The sequence below is a fragment of the Mustela putorius genome, unplaced genomic scaffold (assembly GCF_011764305.1).
Source record: "Mustela putorius furo isolate JIRA1106 unplaced genomic scaffold, ASM1176430v1.1 tig00001114_pilon_pilon_pilon, whole genome shotgun sequence".
Lineage (NCBI taxonomy): Eukaryota > Metazoa > Chordata > Mammalia > Carnivora > Mustelidae > Mustela > Mustela putorius.
This window is the reverse complement of record NW_025421575.1, coordinates 856488-868745: the sequence shown is the minus strand read 5'-3', so window position 1 is coordinate 868745 and position 12258 is coordinate 856488. Positions and strand designations below refer to the sequence as shown.

At 38.8% G+C, this 12258-nt stretch overlaps 1 pseudogene; it reads right to left on the bottom strand.

Moving 5' to 3' along the window:
* Positions 1 to 2511: 2511 nt before the first annotated feature.
* On the bottom strand, positions 2512 to 3246 carry LOC101683174 (annotated as a pseudogene).
* Positions 3247 to 12258: the final 9012 nt, after the last annotated feature.

Below are 12258 nucleotides of genomic sequence, written 5' to 3'. Positions count from 1 at the left end.
CTTTAGCCATTAATCAGTCAGTGGACACTTGGACTGTTTCCATTATTTGGTTATTGTCGATAGTGCTGCTATAAACATCAGGGTACATGTTTCACTTTGAATTAGTATTTCTGTATTCTTTGGATAAATACCTAGTATTGCAGTTGCTAGATCATAAAGTAGTTCTACTTTTAACATTTTGAGGAACCTCCATACTGTCTTCCAGAGTGGCTGCACCAGTTTGGATTCCCACCAACAGTGAATGAGGGTTCCACTTTATCCACATCCTTGCCAGCACTTACTGTTCGTTGTGTTACTCATTTTAACCATTCTCACAGGTATGAGGTGATATCCCATTGTAGTTTTGAATAGTATTTTCCTGATGGTAAGTGATATTGAGCATCTTTTCATATGTCTGTTAGTCATCTGTATGTCTTCTTTGGAAAAACGTATATTTCTGATTTCTGCCTGTTTGTTATTATATTATTCGTTTTCTGGGTGTTGAGTTTTTATAAGTTCTTTATAGATTTTTGGATAGTAACCCTTTATCAGATATGCCATTTGCAAATTTTTTCTCCCGTTCCATACGTTGTCTGTTTTGTGGATTATTTCCTCTGCTGTGAAGATTTTTATATTGATATAGTCCCAATAGTTTATTTCAGCTTTCCTTTCCTTGACTCAGGAGACATATCTAGAAAAACATTGCTATGTCAGATGTCAAAAAGGTTACTGTCAGTGTTTTCCTTTAAGAGTTTAATGGTTTCCTGTCTCACATTTAGGTCTTCAGTCCATTTTGAATTTATTTTTGTTTATGTTATAATGAAGAGGCCCAGTTTTATTCTTTTGCATGTTGCTGTCCAGTTTTCGCAACACCATTTGTTGATGAGACTGTCTTTTTCCCATTGGATATTCATTCCTGCTTTGTTGAAGATTGATTGGCCAAATAGTTGTCGGTTCATTTATGGGCTTTCTATTTTGTTCCATTGATCTATGTGTCTATTTCTGTGTCAGTACTATACTGGTTTTGATCACTATGGCTTTGTAATATTGCTTGAAGTCCAGAATGGTGATGCCTCCAGCTTTGTTTTTCTCTTATCAAGTTTGCTTTGGCTATTCAGGGCCTTTTGTGGTTCCACACAAATTTTAGGTTTGTTTGTTCTAACTCTGTGAAAAATGCTGTTGGTATTTTGATAAGGATTGCATTAAATGTGTAGATTGCTTTGGGTAGTATAGACATTTTAACAATATTTGTTCTTTCAATCCATGAGTATGGAATGTGTTTCCACTTCTTTGTGTCATCTTCAATTTCCTTCATTAGTGTTTTATAGTTTTCAGAGTACAGGTCTTTCACCTCTTTGGTTAGATTTATTACTAGGTATGGTGAAGCAGTTTTATTACAGAACCAGAGAATATACATCTGAAACAAACTATAAAAGGCTCTATTTCCTTGGAAACTTCTCTCAGCTTTTAGTCCCCTAAGAGTGAAGAAGACAGATCCAAACACAAGAGAAAATTCAAGTAGTGAAATAAAATGACTAGAAGCCTCTTCAATGTGTTGAGTCAAATAAAAATGTGATTAGGCCTGTCACATAGAAATCATTATTTTTAAAATGTTAGCTATTATTGTAATCAGAAGAGTCTGGATGCAATGGGACTCTGAGCAAAAGAGACAGACTAATCTTTGCAGATAGTTCCTTCAAAGCCACAAGGGAGCCACTCCATAGTGGAATATGTCTTAATAGGAACCAAGATTTGGGTCTGCCATGTACAGAACTCTCCTCCCTATATAGAGATAACTGACACCGACACTGACAAATTCTTGGGTTTGGTTACTACTTTTTGAAGATAATACGTAAACTTCCCTTTTGTTATGACAACACAACAATTACCTCAGTCTTGTTACAGTTGAATCCAAGACATCCCACTCCACCCCCAATGAATCCCATTCTGAAGTAATTTCTACTTCAGAATAAGCCTAATTGAACTTGTAAGGCTCCTGGTATCCTTGATTATGTTTAGAAGATATGTAGTATACTTTATGGAAATGTGGGAAGCCCTCAAATATTATAAGCACACATACTCTCCAGGTTTTCTACTTTTTGCCAATCTTCCTCTCTTGTTATTTTTTTTCTAGGTTAGCATCATTTATTAAGTAATCTCAGCTGTTGTAGCTGCTTCTTGTCAGCCTGTTCTTAAAATATAAAATGCAGGGCACCTGGGTGGTACAGTTGGTTAAGCACTTGGTTTCCACTCAGGTTGTGATATCAAGGTCGTGAGATCGAGCTCTGCCTTGAGCTCCATGCTCAGCACTGAATCTGCTTAAAGTTCTCTGTCCTTCTCCTTCTGCCCCTCATGATTGTGCATGTTCTTTCTCTCTCTCTCTCTCAAGCAAATAAATAAATCTTTAAAGAAAAATTCCTCTTGTCCAGGACAGCACACCAGGCAGAGGAATCTTCCAGGCAGCACACCAACAAAACAAGAGACTCTGATGTTGCCAGCTTCAATGATGGTGCCATCCAGAGGGGGAGAAGGTCATGGCACATTCAACTGTAGCTTACAGAGGTTTTGAAAAAGGACCCTTTGGGGGCCCAGCCTGCCTGACATTTCGATGCTGCCAGTGTGGGTTTTGTACTCCATAATGGTGTTGAGAGGTAGGTTAAGCACTCGCCAAATCATTTCCTGGATTTGGACTGTGGGTTGCTTGGTCACTGGCAGTCTTACTCCATATTGAAATAATGTCCTTCTGAAACTGGACAGAGACCACAGCCCCACAGATCTCCTCCCCAGCCACGAACTGTTCTCCAGCATGTCCAGGATAAGATTCTTACAGCAATGAGATGCCAAGCCTTTCTGGAACCAAATAATCCACTTGCCACCATTTTTTTTTTTTTTTGCATCATCTTCCCAAATGGATTTATTTCCTTCTTTGAAGAAATGAAAGTCCTTGTGGCCTGTCAGGTCCCCAGGACCTACCATATGACTGTAAAACCTCCAGAACTGCTCTGCAAAGGCAAAGGGTGCCAATCTGTTTGATATTTTATTCACAACTCTGTAAGCTGGTGAGACATCCTGGGTTCTTCTGGCATATCAGAAAGTATTGCTGTACTGCAGGAGGAGATGCTCTGCTGGTCCAGGGGCAACAGCCTTCGTCTTACTGGTGCCCTGACTCCTGTCTCTTTATGTTTTTTCCTTCTCTGTGCTGTTTACTTCATTCAGATCATGGTCCCCACTGTCATCATATTTCAGTGCACTGAACTTGTTGTTCATCCTCTCACCACTGCCATCACCACTGCCTCACAGAGTGACTTCCACTCTGCTGGGCCCTCTTCTGTTAATTCTTGATAATTTCAGTTTGAGAGGCATTTTCTGACTTTATCTCCAAACACTCCCATTTGGGGGCATGTGACCTCCTCTGGGTTGTGGGGGTCACATCATATACACATGTAGGAAATAATATGAATAATGGGGTGAATCCATCTACTATTCCACTCAGTGAATCTAAGTCTTTGAGTGAATGAGAGTTGAGAGACTTGAATTTGCTCTTCACTTAGGTGATCTCAGTTTCTGCGTGCTTCTCACAGTGTGAGAGTGTATTCTAGTGTTTAAACACGTATTTTTCATTCAATGGGGACCCTAAACATAAGCCAGCTACTTAATCTGGTGCTCAATTGAAGAAATAGGGGTCAGTTCGAATGCTGGCCTTATTGATAGACATTATGTAGTTCCTTCACATGGAGCATTTACAAATGACTTTCAGGGATAATTTTGGCTGTATGTAATTTTACCTAACATTTCGTATGTATGTAATTTTCCCTAAAATGTTTAAACCCATTTAAAACCTCGGTGTAAACTGTAATTTCACTGTACTAACTATAGTCTATTGGTTGAGAAAAATGGCTTTTGTTCCCCCCCCCCCACCAAAGTGTGTGTTTCAGACAAGCCACTAAAAGGAAGTTTATCATAGAAAAAGAAAAGGCTTGGTCATAGACACCAATCCTCTGAGCACTTGACCAGTGAAATTCCACAGTTGGTGCTTGGAGACAAAGACTGGAGATGGATATTGCATCCTCACATCCCACCATACAACCCAAGATTTCTTTTCTGCTAGTAGAAAAAAAAGTGCCTGGGAAAATCATGAATGGGGTAGTATATTTTCAAATCAAAATCCAGGAAAAAAAGTATGGGTAAGAAATGTATGGGATAAGGAGTGGGGGAATATAGATAGATAGATAGATAGATAGATAGATAGCCAGGGATATCCAATGGCCCTGTTATACTATCAAGATATATATCCAAAGACTTGGGAAGATTAGAATGTTAGAGTGAATTTATCATTTAAAATCTGTTCACCTACCCTGGAGAACCTACTTTTCACCATGACTGTGAGAAATAAATTTGTAAGGGTAATCCTAGCATCCTTGAAGAACTCTGTGGTCAGTCTCCTGTAGTTCAAAAGTTATAATGTGAACTTCTGCAAACAAACTGGAATATTTAAATGCAATGAGGATAATTGGATCCCAGAGTTGCAGGAGCCAAATAGTGAGACTTACTTACCAAAGACAAGGTGAGCTTGATTGCTGTAATAGAGAGTAGAATGGAAGCATTTATCAGAATAGTCTAATTTGTAGAGACATTTGGCATTTTTTAGTTGATTACCACATCCCTGTAAAAGAAATAGATGAGAAATCTACTAAACTCTTGCTTGATCTGTATATGTAGGAGAGTTCTAATTTGAGTGAACAATGTCTAACTTGAATCACCAAAATGGAGACTCATTGTCTTTCAGTCAATTCCCAGACTTGAGTCAATTGACAGACCCAGAACCCTTTGAATGATGAGAGGCATATAATTTTAAGGAAGGACCCTGCTATACTGCAAAAAAAAAATTATTGTTAAATTTTCTCCCAACCTTCCTTAAAAGAACCTATAGCCACTGACCAGGTGATTATGAATTGGGGAAAAAATAATCAAACATTTGGAGGAATACTGGACAGTGTCTCTGAACTGGTACTAATTTAAGGAGACCCGAACCATCATTGTGGCCCACAAATCAGAGCAGGAGCTTATGGGTACCAGGTAATCAATGTAGTTTTCAGCTTGGGTTCATCTCACAGTGGGTCCAGTGGGTTTTCAAACCCATGTTATGGTTATTTCTCTATTTCAGAATGTATAATTGGAATAAAAATACTCAGTGACCAAAAGAATCCACATATTGGTTCCTTGGTTGTGGATTGAGTGCTATTATAGAAGGAAAGGCCAAGTAGAAGCTACTAGAAACACCTCCACCTAAGAAAATAGTAAACCAACAACAATGCCACATTCCTGGAGAGATGGCAAAATTAGTAGCACCATCAAGGACTTCAAAGATGCAGGGGTGGTGATTCCCATAACTTCCACTTCCTCATTCACCTTACTTATTTAGCTTGTGCAGAAAACAGATGGAACTTAGAAAGTGACAGAGAATTATTGTGAAGTTAACCAGATGATGATTCCAATTGCACCTACCATTCCAGATGTGGTTTTGTTGCTTGGGCAATTAACACATTGTCTGGTACCTGGTATGTAGCTATTGATCTAGCAAATGCTTTCTTCTTGATGGGTGTTAGTGAATACAACCAGAAGTAGTTTGCTTTTCACTGACAAGGCAAACAATACATCTTCACCGTCTTAAGTCAGGAGCATATTAATTCTCCAGCTCTATATTATATTTTAGTCTACAGTGAACTTGATCACATTTCCCTTCCACGAGACATCACACTAGTTCATTACATTGATGACCTTATGCTGATAGGATCTGGTGAGCAAGAAGTAGCAACTACTCTAGACATATTGGTAAGACACATCAGAGAGTGAAAAATGAATCTGACAAAAATTCAGGGGATTTACACCTCAGTAAAATTTTTAGGTATTTAGTGATACAGAACATATTGAGATACCATTTCTAAGGCAAAGCATAAGTTATTGTATCTGGCTCCTACTGCCCAAAAAAGAGGAACAATGCCTAATGGACCACTTTAGAATTGAAAGCAACATGAATTGAAATTGAAAGCAACTCTAACCCACTTACTAAGTAATCTGAAAAGCTGATAACTTTGGGTGGGTCTAGAATAAGAGAAGGCTCTACAACAGATTCAGGCTGCTGTGAAAGCTGTTTGTTACTTGAGCCATATAAGTCAATTAATCTGATGGTGCTTGAAGTGTCAGTGGCAGGTTGGAGATTTTGGGAAGTGCCTAGAGCTGAACAGCATTGTTGGACCTTAGGATTTTAGAGGAATACGCTAACATTTTCTGTGAAAACTTTCCTTTTGAGAAACAGATTTTGGCTTTCCACTGGCCCTTAGTAAAGATAGAATACTTAACCACAGGCCACCAAGTAATCATGCAATCTAAGCTTCCCATTATTAACTGCCCCACCAAGCCATAAATTTGGCCATGTTCAGCAGCATCACATTATCAAAAGAAGCAGTATATACAAGACTGGGATCAACCATGCACTGAAGACACAAGTAAGTTACATGAGAATGTAGTTCAAATACCACAAATCCATATATTCATGGGACATGGTCAATGGTTTAATCACATAGTCAAAGACTTGGAAGAAACATGATTGGAAAATTGGTGACAAGGAGTGAGAACTGTTATGTGGATAGACCTCTCTGAATGGGCAAAGAATATAAGATACTATGCCCCATGTAATGCACATCAAAAGGTAACCCCAGCCAAGGCAGATTTAATAACCATATAGATAAAATGGCCCTTTTTATGGATATCCCTTAGAAAGCTTCTTAGTAAAACCATATCCTATGGTTAAAGTCAATGCAAAACTACAACCCAATTCAGGCAGGACTACTAATGACCCAGACCCTTCAGGAATAAATCTTTGGGACACCTCACCAGGCAAAGAATTACGATCAACAAAGGGAAAAGGGAATATGGAATGGGTAATAGAAGAAGGTGCTTAGAAACACCAGCTATAACCATGTAACCAGTTACAGAAACAAGATGGCTCTTATGAACATTTTTCCTTGGTAACCTACAGTTTAGTTTCACTATTAGGCTTCTCATTATCATCTCTATCTGCTATAAGAGGAGGTGTTTATGTTTTTAAAGGAGGTTCCAAAGGATTAATATTGGGTGGCAATTTTCCTCAAATATTTCCCAAGTCTTTATTGATGATGGTTTTGGTGGGTATGGAAAATTTTGTAACAGCTATAAACAAGTAGTTATCAATTTGGGTAAAAAAATACTCACATTCAAGGAGAGGTTAGACTTCTCTATGATATCAAATATATTTTTTAAATTTTTTGAAGTATGTCCAAGTTAGAATTTACTAGAATTCTACTTTTGGGGTTGGAAAGGAGACAAATTCTCTCTCATGTATTTAAAATACATATTTTACCCTATTTTGTTCTCAGAGGAGAATATGATAATGTCTGACATTTTCTCATACTACACTGGCAATATGAAATATTTTAAAATGTTAGCTCATTGAAAATCTTATTTATTTATTTTTTAGATTTAATTTTATTTTTTCAGTGTTCCGAGATTCATGGTTTATGCACCACACCTACTGCTCCATGCAATGAGTGCCCTCCTTGATACCAACCACCAGGTTCACCCAACTCCCTACCCTCCTCCCCTCTAAAACCTTCAGTTTGTTTCTCAGAGTCCACAGTCTCTCATGGTTCATCTCCCCCTCGGATTTCCCCGAATTCACTTACTTGTAGAGCATAAGGAATAACACAGAGGACATTGGGAGTTGGAGAGGACAATTTTTTTTTATAAAAATTGATTTAACATTCAATGGCTATGATGTTTACTATGAGTAGCCAGTATTGCAATGGTAGAAACCCACTTCCACTGAATATTATATACAACTGCACTTGCCATTTAAGAGGTTGGGTTAGAGAATAATTTTCAAACTGGTATATTCTCTGATCTTTAGACATATCTTGGCTCAAAAAATATGTGGTATGCATTACCTTCCTTGTATATATTGATTAGTGGGGACAGGGAGGGCTTAACAGAGTTCTACAGAGAAACAGAACCTATAAGGTGTGTGTGATTGTCTGTGTGTCTGTGTGCATGTGTGCATGTGTGCATGTGTATCTGTATGTGTGTGAAGAGAGAGGGAAATTTATTTTTAAAGAATTGGTTCAGGGACACCTGGGTGGCTTAGTTGTTCAAGAGCAGGACTCGTAATTTCAGCTCATCATGATCTCAGGGTCATGGAATCGAGCTCCACCTTGGGTTCTGCACTCAGCACAGAGTCTGCTTGTCCCTCTCCCTCTGCTCCTTTCATAAATAAATAAATAAATAAATAAAATCTTTGGGGGGGTAGAATTAATTCACTTAATTGTGGAGGTTTGACAAATCCAAAATCTAAGACTCAGAAAACAGTTGCAGTTTGAGTCCAAAGACAGTCTGCTAGTGGAATTCTTTCTTGCTCATGGGAGGTTGGTCTTTGTTGTATCAAGGCCTGCAACTAATTGGATATGGCCCACCCACATTAAGGAGGGTAATCTGCTTTACCTAAACTCCACTAATTTAAATGTCAATCTCTTCTCAAAAATACACCTGCACAGAGGCACCTGGGTGGCTCAGTGGGCTAAAGCCTCTACCTTCGGCTCAGATCATGATTTCAGGGTCCTGGGATCGAGCCCAGCATCGGGCTCTCTGCTCAGCAGGGAGCCTGCTTCTCCTCTCTCTCTGCCTGCCTCTCTGCCTACTTGTGATCTCTGTCTGTCAGATAAATAAATAAATAATCCTTAAAAAAAATAATACACCTGCACAGAAACATGCAAAATAATGTTTGAGCAAATATCTGGACACTGTGATCTAGACAAATTGACACTTAAATTAACTACCACAAAGAAGGTTCTTGGTAAGATGCCAACTTCTTTCCACCTCAGTTAGTGGGGATTGTTTTGGAGGAGGAGATCATTATGATTAATAAAAAAAGAAATCAATTGTTGTAAGGGTATATATTGTTAATGGAGTTTATATTTATCATCATCCCAGAGATTAGTAAAAACTATAATTTTAATCTCTGTAATCCAATGGGATTTGTTGATATTGGTTCTGGATTGCATTTTATTTAATTGCACAATTATGAGCATCTTAGTTGTAATATTGGGTACACACTATATCTAGGAATTCTTTAAATGACACTTGATATATAGTGACATATGGCTCTATTTTCTTGGTGGCACTAGTTAATAATAGTAGATTTCATTTGATTTGAAGTTAAAATTGGTTCACAAGGCTTAGAAGGCACCTATGAGTCACCAGCAATATTATAGAGTCTGGCTTAGCTGGGAGGGTTGTTGCCAGCAGCAGTAGAGATAGAAAATACATAGAGCTTGAAGTCCGGAATTGTATGAGGAAGTGGTGATGCAACATGGAGGCTTAAGTGGGTAGAAGAATAAATGAAACAAGATGGGATTGGGAGGGAGACAAACCATAAGTGACTCTTAATCTCACAAAACAAACTGAGGGTTGCCGGGGGGAGGGGGTTTGGGAGAAGGGGGTGGGATTATGGACATTGGGGAGGGTATGTGATTTGGTGAGTGCTGTGAAGTGTGTAAACCTGGTGATTCACAGACCTGTACCCCTGGGGATAAAAATATATGTTTATTAAATAAGAAAAAAAAAAAAAAAAAAAAAAAAAAAAAAAAAAAAAAAAAAAAAAAAAAAAAAAGAATGCTTTGATGGTCCAATTCCTCATTATATACTGGGGATGGTCTGGTTTCTGAGAAATCCAAGAGAATCCATACACATACGTTAACAACTAAACTTCTTCCTTTTTTTCTTTCTCTAGTAGATGTTTTTATTTTCTTCATCTTCATTGCAGTATAATTGACAAATAAAAATTGTATATAATTAAAAAAAAAAAAAGAAAATACAGTAGTCATCTCAGTGTTAATGTCTGTGGTCATGTTAGTAGGATTGATCAATCTGAATAACCAACAAAGTCATTCTCATTGTCCTCAGTCTGACCAGGGTTGCATGTTTCCCTGTGGTATGCACATGACATGTTAAGGTGATCCACCAGTGGGTGTGTAAGAAAACTGGTAAGGTTTGGAACTTCTCAAGTAATTGAAGGGCACAGCAAAAGAGTCGGGGTTAAAGTCAGAGGCCATTCACAGCCAGGAATAGTGAATCTGATTGTCCCCTGTATATTATCCAGGGCAATTAGTTCCACCTGCTGGGTGTCAGAAGCAGATTTGTTCCATAGTCCCTTTAACAGAGCAAAGTATATGGGTGGCAGACTAGCATGCCTTACTCTCTCCAGATACTGGTAAGTTGTTTGCTCCACTTACACTGGATGATGAGCAGATACAGGCTGAGAATAATTCCAGAGTCAGTAGTCCACATCAAGTCCTCATCAGGACTGAGAGAGAAACATCTAGACTCTGGATTTTCTATGAGGGAGGAAGGAAAGTTTAAAGTATAAGGTACTATTTTGCTGTAGGCCATAATGTCAGGGTTACCACATCTATGAAAATGGATAATTGTGTTGCATCCATTGTGCTTACATAAAACAGCAGATGTTGCAGCATCTCTGTTGGTGGCCTCCTTATTTGTTGTGAATTTAAATATGTCTTAGTTATGCCATGTGGGGTGGGTTTAATGTAATCAGGACTATGAACAGTATTTTGACCATTTAGGGGACCATTGTCCTCCAGATTCTCTCTATGGTCCTTGTTTTAAAAGCCCATTATGAGGGCACCCGGGTGGCTTGGTTAAGCAGTTGCCTTCAGCTCAGGTCATGATCCCAGGGTCTTAGGAAGGAGCCCCACTCAGTTGGGAGTCTGCTTCTCCCTCTCCCTCTGCCTCTCCCCACCCCCAACTTGTGCACGTACTTTCTCAATCTCTTTCTCTCTCTCTCAAATAAATATTTTTTATTATGTTCAGTCAGCCACTGTATAGTACATTATTAGTTTTTGATGTAGTATTCACTGATTCATTAGTTGCATGTAACATCCAGTTCTCTTCACAACACATGCCCTCCTCAATACCCATCACCTATTTAACCCATCCCCTGATCTCCCCTCCCCTCTGAAACCAGCAGTTTGTTTCCCAGAGTCCAAAGTCTCTCATGGTTCATCTCCCTTTCTGATTTCTCCCACTTCAGTTTTCCCTCCCTTTCCCTATGGTCCTCCAGACTATTCCTTATGTTCCACATATGACTGAAACCATACAATAATTGTCTTTCTCTGCTTGACTTATTTCACTTAGCATAAAACCCTCCTGTTCCATCCATGTCAATGCAAATGGTGGGTATTCATCTTTTCTGGTGGTTTAACAATATTCCATTGTATATATGTATCACATCTTCTTTATCCATTCATCTGTTGAAGGGCATCATGGCTCTTTTCACAGTTTGGCTATTGCAAACATTGCTACTATGAACATTGGGGTGCAGGTGCCCCTTCGGATCACTACATTTGTAACTTTGTTGTATTTAAATATCCAGTAGTGCAGTTGCTGGGTCGTAAGGTAGCCCTATTTTTAACATCTTGAGGAGCCTCCATACTGTTTTCCAGAGTGACTATGCCAGCTTTCCTTCCCACCAACGGTGTAAGAGATAAATAAAATCTTCAGAAAATAATAAAAAATAAAAGCCCATCATGTTTTTCTATGATATCTGCTGCCATAGGACAATAGGGTAGGTGAAGGGGCGCCTGGGTAGCTCAGTGGGTTAAAGCCTCTGCCTTCAGCTCAGGTCATGATCCCAGGGTCCCCACATCAGTCTCTCTGCTCAGCAGGGAGCCTGCTTCCCTTCCTCTCTCTCTCTGCCTTCCTCTCTGCCTACTTGTGATCTCTGTCTGTCAAATAAATAAATAAATAATCTTTTTAAAAAACAGGGTAGGTGAAAAGCCCAAGCAACGTTATTTTATGATGGCCATTGTTGCATTCCCTTTGTAATGAAGTGCGAGTGTTGGTCTGACTGTGTAACTTTGTAGTGCTCCCAAAGTTCCATTAACCTCTAAGTAACACTAGAAAAGGTTAGTGCCTTACATGGGTTAGCCAATAAAAGGCCTATGTAGATATCTACCATTGTTAAGGCATATTTGATGACTCCTACTGTTATAGAGAAAAGCCCAGTGAAGTTGATTTGTTAGTTCTGATGTGGCCCTTCTCTGTAAATTTTTCCAGTGTTTAGATTTTTGGCATCTGGTATAGTCTTTAGTGGATTTGTGTAACTGCATCTCTACTGTAGTATGTGCATACCCTGTGATATTGAGTCAATACCACTATTACTGGGTCAGTTCC